Source organism: Leuresthes tenuis, unplaced genomic scaffold, assembly GCF_036924035.1.
Source record: "Leuresthes tenuis unplaced genomic scaffold, fLeuTen1.0.hap1 SCAF_6, whole genome shotgun sequence".
NCBI lineage: Eukaryota > Metazoa > Chordata > Actinopteri > Atheriniformes > Atherinopsidae > Leuresthes > Leuresthes tenuis.
The window spans coordinates 29,630,796-29,637,452 of record NW_027325360.1 but is presented as its reverse complement, the minus strand read 5'-3'; the positions used below and the strand labels follow the sequence as shown (position 1 = coordinate 29,637,452).

The 6,657-nt window shown below is 42.9% G+C and overlaps 5 non-coding genes across 5 annotated transcripts; 4 read left to right on the top strand and 1 right to left on the bottom strand.

Annotated features, from left to right (window-relative positions):
* The first annotated feature begins 1,433 nt into the window (after positions 1 to 1,433).
* On the top strand, positions 1,434 to 1,547 carry LOC140310716 (U5 spliceosomal RNA). Its single transcript, XR_011916760.1, has one exon. It is a non-coding gene; the product is annotated as a U5 spliceosomal RNA (small nuclear RNA).
* Positions 1,548 to 1,855: 308 nt separating this feature from the next.
* Positions 1,856 to 2,039, top strand: LOC140310834 (U2 spliceosomal RNA). The gene has a single exon (XR_011916868.1). It is a non-coding gene; the product is annotated as a U2 spliceosomal RNA (small nuclear RNA).
* A 2,199-nt stretch (positions 2,040 to 4,238) lies between these two features.
* LOC140310714 (U5 spliceosomal RNA) lies at positions 4,239 to 4,352 on the top strand. Its single transcript, XR_011916759.1, has one exon. It is a non-coding gene; the product is annotated as a U5 spliceosomal RNA (small nuclear RNA).
* A 308-nt stretch (positions 4,353 to 4,660) lies between these two features.
* LOC140310822 (U2 spliceosomal RNA) lies at positions 4,661 to 4,844 on the top strand. Its single transcript, XR_011916857.1, has one exon. It is a non-coding gene; the product is annotated as a U2 spliceosomal RNA (small nuclear RNA).
* Positions 4,845 to 6,292: 1,448 nt separating this feature from the next.
* On the bottom strand, positions 6,293 to 6,408 carry LOC140310793 (U5 spliceosomal RNA). Its single transcript, XR_011916830.1, has one exon. It is a non-coding gene; the product is annotated as a U5 spliceosomal RNA (small nuclear RNA).
* Positions 6,409 to 6,657: the final 249 nt, after the last annotated feature.

Sequence of the window (6,657 nt, the reverse complement as noted above, 5' to 3'; positions counted from 1 at the left end):
GTGTAAGTCACAACACCCGTGACACCAAAATGGCTTTCTTTTCTCTCTTTTCTCTACACTCTGCACTGTGAGCACACACACCAAATCAGAAAGGCTTTTTTCTCTCTTTTCTACATTATGGACTGTGGGGACACAAAACCGCTCTCTCTTTTTTTTTTTGATTGTGTGCCAGGGCGTTGTCTCACGTATTAGATTATGCTTACGATACGAATGGGTTTATCAGTCACATCAGAATCCATACATACTGATCCTCCCGTAATAAAATGGTCGGATCTTATCAAACACACTTTGTTTCTTGTGACAATCAAGTCAGCGAAACAGCGTATACACGTCAAGACACTGAATCAAGTTTGCCACAAGAACTCATAAGTTTGGCAGTATTGCTCTGCCGTCAGCAATCATACACCCATTTTATTTTCGTGAGACATGTGCAGGCACCTGTTCATCTACTGTTCTATCACTATGAATTAGTTTATCTATTATCAATAAGGATACTTCTACAACTACTATCAAAGTATGTCCAGACTTCTTATGTTGTCAGTTGTTATATATATGAATAAGTGGGTAGCTACTGACAAGCATTAAGCATGTCACACAGCCCAAACATATAACATTTCAGGACACACCACACAGTTAACAACCACAGTGAAGTGTCAAAGCCCAAACATGTAACATTCAACAGGACACTTACACAACACATTCAAATCAAACAGTCAGACAACATACAAGAACATATACCCCAGCCGGCATTGCTCCCTGCCTATTTTCCTACAGCTCACTATGTGTGCGCACACCTTTATTCACAAACTCTTCAACTTATACTCTTTTACCAAAGCTGCTACAGCTCGATTGGCCGAATACCCTTAGATCCTATTTCGGTGAATTTGACATCTGCCTTACATGTAACAGATTAGCGGTTTAGCAGTTTTAATTTAGTTCGAGTGAAGGAATTCATTTTATCGCAAAATCCGAAATTGTGAAGAACTCATGAAAGTAAGCTTATTCTCGGATTCCTGAAACTTTAGATTTGCTCTTTCTTTTACTGCAAAGTACAACGTTGTTTTTTTTTTTATTAAATCTTTCTAGACATGGTAAATATGAAGGACAAAGCAGTTTTAACATAGTTTGAGTGAAGGAATTCATTTTATAGATAAAATCCCAAGAGTCTGCTGAGAAAAGAGAGTGAATGCGAAGTAGACTTTAACACGGCTCTGGGAGCGAGCCGAGTGTGGGCTAACCGGGAGAATTGCTTGAAAGAAACGCGACACCGAATGAGCGGTCAGAACAAAGCCTCAATACGGTGTTCCCGTGGTGTTTTTGTTGCTGCCTTGTCGATTGCACAGGGGCAAGCGTTTCAACCAAGCAACGCTCACCATGGGGAAGGTGGCTATGGCAACTAGCCTGATGCCCTGCTCCCGCAGTGACGGATAATCGTACTCTGGTTTCTCTTCATAACATACAAGTCTTTCGCCTTTTACTAAAGACTTTCGTGGAGAGCAGCACTAATGAGTTGTTTCTATTTTTGGCAGGCTTTACCTTTGCGGGTGAAGCCCTTTCTGTCTGTGCAAAATAAATTTTGTTACTGTGCAGAGTTACTTCTCTGAGTAGAGTCGCCTTACTTGTTGCGATTGTGCCGATGTTCGAAGCTGGAGTGCAAAGTTTTTGCTTGAATGGTGCTTGCTGGAGCATGCGGGAGTGCAAAGTTATACCATTTAAAAGGGCTGAAGAGTGCTCAGTGCAGCGGGTGGGCGGAGGTGCAACGTGACACTCTGGCCACCTATGGCCATAAAAAGAACACTGCTACAAGTGCGCATTGTGCCAGCAAGGGCCCTCGGACCTGAAACAGTGGACAGTTATCGCTTCTCGGCCTTTTGGCTAAGATCAAGTGTAGTATCTGTTCTTATCAGTTTAATATGTCCTCTATACGAGGACTACATATTAAATGGATTTTTAAGAATAGGAGTTGAAAAAGAAGCTTGCTCCGTTCACTCCAAGCATCGACCCAGTACTGCAGTGCCGCTGGGAACGGTGCGCTCTTCTCTGCTCTTGTGAAAAAGCAAACAGCGATGCAGGATGGAAGTTTCAGGGAGCCCAAGATGAAACTTTCTTTTAATCTGCTGAGAAAAGAGAGTGAATGCGAAGTAGACTTTAACACAGCTCTGGGAGCGAGCTGAGTGTGGGCTAACCGGGAGAATTGCTTGAAAGAAACGCGACACCGAATGAGTGGTCAGAACAAAGCCTCAATACGGTGTTCCCGTGGTGTTTGTGGCTGCCTTGTCTTTTGCACAGAGTAAAAGACAAGGCAGCCATCGAATAGGGCCCGATTGTTCCTACTTGGTCAGCCGAGGAGCAAGGGGGGGGGAGCAAGCGTCTCAACCAAGCAAATCTCACCAAGTAGGAACAATCGGGCCCTATTCGATGGCTGCAACACCTGAAAGAGATATTGATGCGAGACCCGATCAAAAGCTTTTTCAAAGTCTAAATTTAAGATGACAAGCCGGGTGTTTCTGTCTCTAGCGTAATCAATGATGTCTCGAATCAGTACGAGGCTGTCGGTGAGTTGTCTCTCTGAGATGACACAAGCCTGGTCTGGGTGAATTACCTCCTCTAAAACAGAGGACATCCGTGTCGTTAAAACCTTGCTAAAAAGTTTACAGTCAAAGTTTAAAAGTGTGATGGGCCTCCAATTCTTTAGGTCAGTCTTATCATTTTTATCAGAAGTGAAGAAATAAATGAATGCCTATCAACAAATGTGGGATCTAAACTCTAGTGCTTCCTCTAAAATAATTTCCTTTCTCAATTTAGAAATGTGTGTGTGTAAGTCACAACACCCGTGACACCAAAACGGCTTTCTTTTCTCTACACTCTGCACTATGAGCACACACACCAAATCAGAAAGGCTTTTTTCTCTCTTTTCTACATTATGGACTGTGGGGACACAAAACCGCTCTCTCTTTTTTTTTTTATCGTGTGCCAGGGCGTTGTCTCACGTATTAGATTGTGCTTAAGATACGAATGGGTTTATCAGTCACATCAGAATCCATACATACTGATCATCCCGTAATAAAATGGTCGGATCTTATCAAACACACTTTGTTTCTTGTGACAATCAAGTCAGCGAAACAGCCTATACACGTCAAGACACTGAATCAAGTTTGCCACAAGAACTCATAAGTTTGGCAGTATTGCTCTGCCGTCAGCAATCATACACCCATTTTATTTTCGTGAGACATGTGCAGGCACCTGTTCATCTACTGTTCTATCACTATGAATTAGTTTATCTATTATCAATAAGGATACTTCTACAACTACTATCAAAGTATGTCCAGACTTCTTATGTTGTCAGTTGTTATATATATGAATAAGTGGGTAGCTACTGACAAGCATTAAGCATGTCACACAGCCCAAACATATAACATTTCAGGACACACCACACAGTTAACAACCACAGTGAAGTGTCAAAGCCCAAACATGTAACATTCAACAGGACACTTACACAACACATTCAAATCAAACAGTCAGACAACATACAAGAACATATACCCCAGCCGGCATTGCTCCCTGCCTATTTTCCTACAGCTCACTATGTGTGCGCACACCTTTATTCACAAACTCTTCAACTTATACTCTTTTACCAAAGCTGCTACAGCTCGATTGGCCGAATACCCTTAGATCCTATTTCGGTGAATTTGACATCTGCCTTACATGTAACAGATTAGCGGTTTAGCAGTTTTAATTTAGTTCGAGTGAAGGAATTCATTTTATCGCAAAATCCGAAATTGTGAAGAACTCATGAAAGTAAGCTTATTCTCGGATTCCTGAAACTTTAGATTTGCTCTTTCTTTTACTGCAAAGTACAACGTTGTTTTTTTTTTTATTAAATCTTTCTAGACATGGTAAATATGAAGGACAAAGCAGTTTTAACATAGTTTGAGTGAAGGAATTCATTTTATAGATAAAATCCCAAGAGTCTGCTGAGAAAAGAGAGTGAATGCGAAGTAGGCTTTAACACGGCTCTGGGAGCGAGCCGAGTGTGGGCTAACCGGGAGAATTGCTTGAAAGAAACGCGACACCGAATGAGCGGTCAGAACAAAGCCTCAATACGGTGTTCCCGTGGTGTTTTTGTTGCTGCCTTGTCGATTGCACAGGGGCAAGCGTTTCAACCAAGCAACGTTCACCATGGGGAAGGTGGCTATGGCAACTAGCCTGATGCCCTGCTCCCGCAGTGACGGATAATCGTACTCTGGTTTCTCTTCATAACATACAAGTCTTTCGCCTTTTACTAAAGACTTTCGTGGAGAGCAGCACTAATGAGTTGTTTCTATTTTTGGCAGGCTTTACCTTTGCGGGTGAAGCCCTTTCTGTCTGTGCAAAATAAATTTTGTTACTGTGCAGAGTTACTTCTCTGAGTAGAGTCGCCTTACTTGTTGCGATTGTGCCGATGTTCGAAGCTGGAGTGCAAAGTTGTTGCTTGAATGGTGCTTGCTGGAGCATGCGGGAGTGCAAAGTTATACCATTTAAAAGGGCTGAAGAGTGCTCAGTGCAGCGGGTGGGCGGAGGTGCAACGTGACACTCTGGCCACCTATGGCCATAAAAAGAACACTGCTACAAGTGCGCATTGTGCCAGCAAGGGCCCTCGGACCTGAAACAGTGGACAGTTATCGCTTCTCGGCCTTTTGGCTAAGATCAAGTGTAGTATCTGTTCTTATCAGTTTAATATGTCCTCTATACGAGGACTACATATTAAATGGATTTTTAAGAATAGGAGTTGAAAAAGAAGCTTGCTCCGTTCACTCCAAGCATCGACCCAGTACTGCAGTGCCGCTGGGAACGGTGCGCTCTTCTCTGCTCTTGTGAAAAAGCAAACAGCGATGCAGGATGGAAGTTTCAGGGAGCCCAAGATGAAACTTTCTTTTAATCTGCTGAGAAAAGAGAGTGAATGCGAAGTAGACTTTAACACAGCTCTGGGAGCGAGCTGAGTGTGGGCTAACCGGGAGAATTGCTTGAAAGAAACGCGACACCGAATGAGTGGTCAGAACAAAGCCTCAATACGGTGTTCCCGTGGTGTTTGTGGCTGCCTTGTCTTTTGCACAGAGTAAAAGACAAGGCAGCCATCGAATAGGGCCCGATTGTTCCTACTTGGTCAGCCGAGGAGCAAGGGGGGGGGAGCAAGCGTCTCAACCAAGCAAATCTCACCAAGTAGGAACAATCGGGCCCTATTCGATGGCTGCAACACCTGAAAGAGATATTGATGCGAGACCCGATCAAAAGCTTTTTCAAAGTCTAAATTTAAGATGACAAGCCGGGTGTTTCTGTCTCTAGCGTAATCAATGATGTCTCGAATCAGTACGAGGCTGTCGGTGAGTTGTCTCTCTGAGATGACACAAGCCTGGTCTGGGTGAATTACCTCCTCTAAAACAGAGGACATCCGTGTCGTTAAAACCTTGCTAAAAAGTTTACAGTCAAAGTTTAAAAGTGTGATGGGCCTCCAATTCTTTAGGTCAGTCTTATCATTTTTATCAGAAGTGAAGAAATAAATGAATGCCTATCAACAAATGTGGGATCTAAACTCTAGTGCTTCCTCTAAAATAATTTCCTTTCTCAATTTAGAAATGTGTGTGTGTAAGTCACAACACCCGTGACACCAAAACGGCTTTCTTTTCTCTACACTCTGCACTATGAGCACACACACCAAATCAGAAAGGCTTTTTTCTCTCTTTTCTACATTATGGACTGTGGGGACACAAAACCGCTCTCTCTTTTTTTTTTTATCGTGTGCCAGGGCGTTGTCTCACGTATTAGATTGTGCTTAAGATACGAATGGGTTTATCAGTCACATCAGAATCCATACATACTGATCATCCCGTAATAAAATGGTCGGATCTTATCAAACACACTTTGTTTCTTGTGACAATCAAGTCAGCGAAACAGCGTATACACGTCAAGACACTGAATCAAGTTTGCCAAAAGAACTCATAAGTTTGGCAGTATTGCTCTGCCGTCAGCAATCATACATCCATTTTATTTTCGTGAGACATGTGCAGGCACCTGTTCATCTACTGTTCTATCACTATGAATTAGTTTATCTATTATCAATAAGGATACTTCTACAACTACTCTATCAAAGTATGTCCGGACTTCTTACGTAGTCAGTTGCTATATATGAATAAGTGGGTAGCTACTGACAAGCATTAAGCATGTCACACAGCCCAAACATATAACATTTCAGGACACACCACACAGTTAACAACCACAGTGAAGCGTGTCAAAGCCCAAACATGTAACATTCAACAGGACACTTACACAACTCCCGGTAATATAATTGAAACAACTCATTAGTGCTGCTCTCCACGGAAGTCTTTAGTAAAAGGCGAAAGACTTGTATGTTATGAAGAGAAACCAGAGTACGATTATCTGTCACTGCGGGAGCAGGGCATCAGGCTAGTTGGTATAGCCACCTTCCCCATGGTGAGCTTTGCTTGGTTGAGACGCTTGCCCCCCCCCCTTGCTCCTCGGCTGACCAAGTAGGAACAATCGGGCCCTATTCGATGGCTGCCTTTTCTTTTACTCTATGCAAAAGACAAGGCAGCAACAAAAACACCACGAGAATCCCGTATTGAGGCTTTGTTCTGACCGCTCATTCGGTGTCGCGTTTCT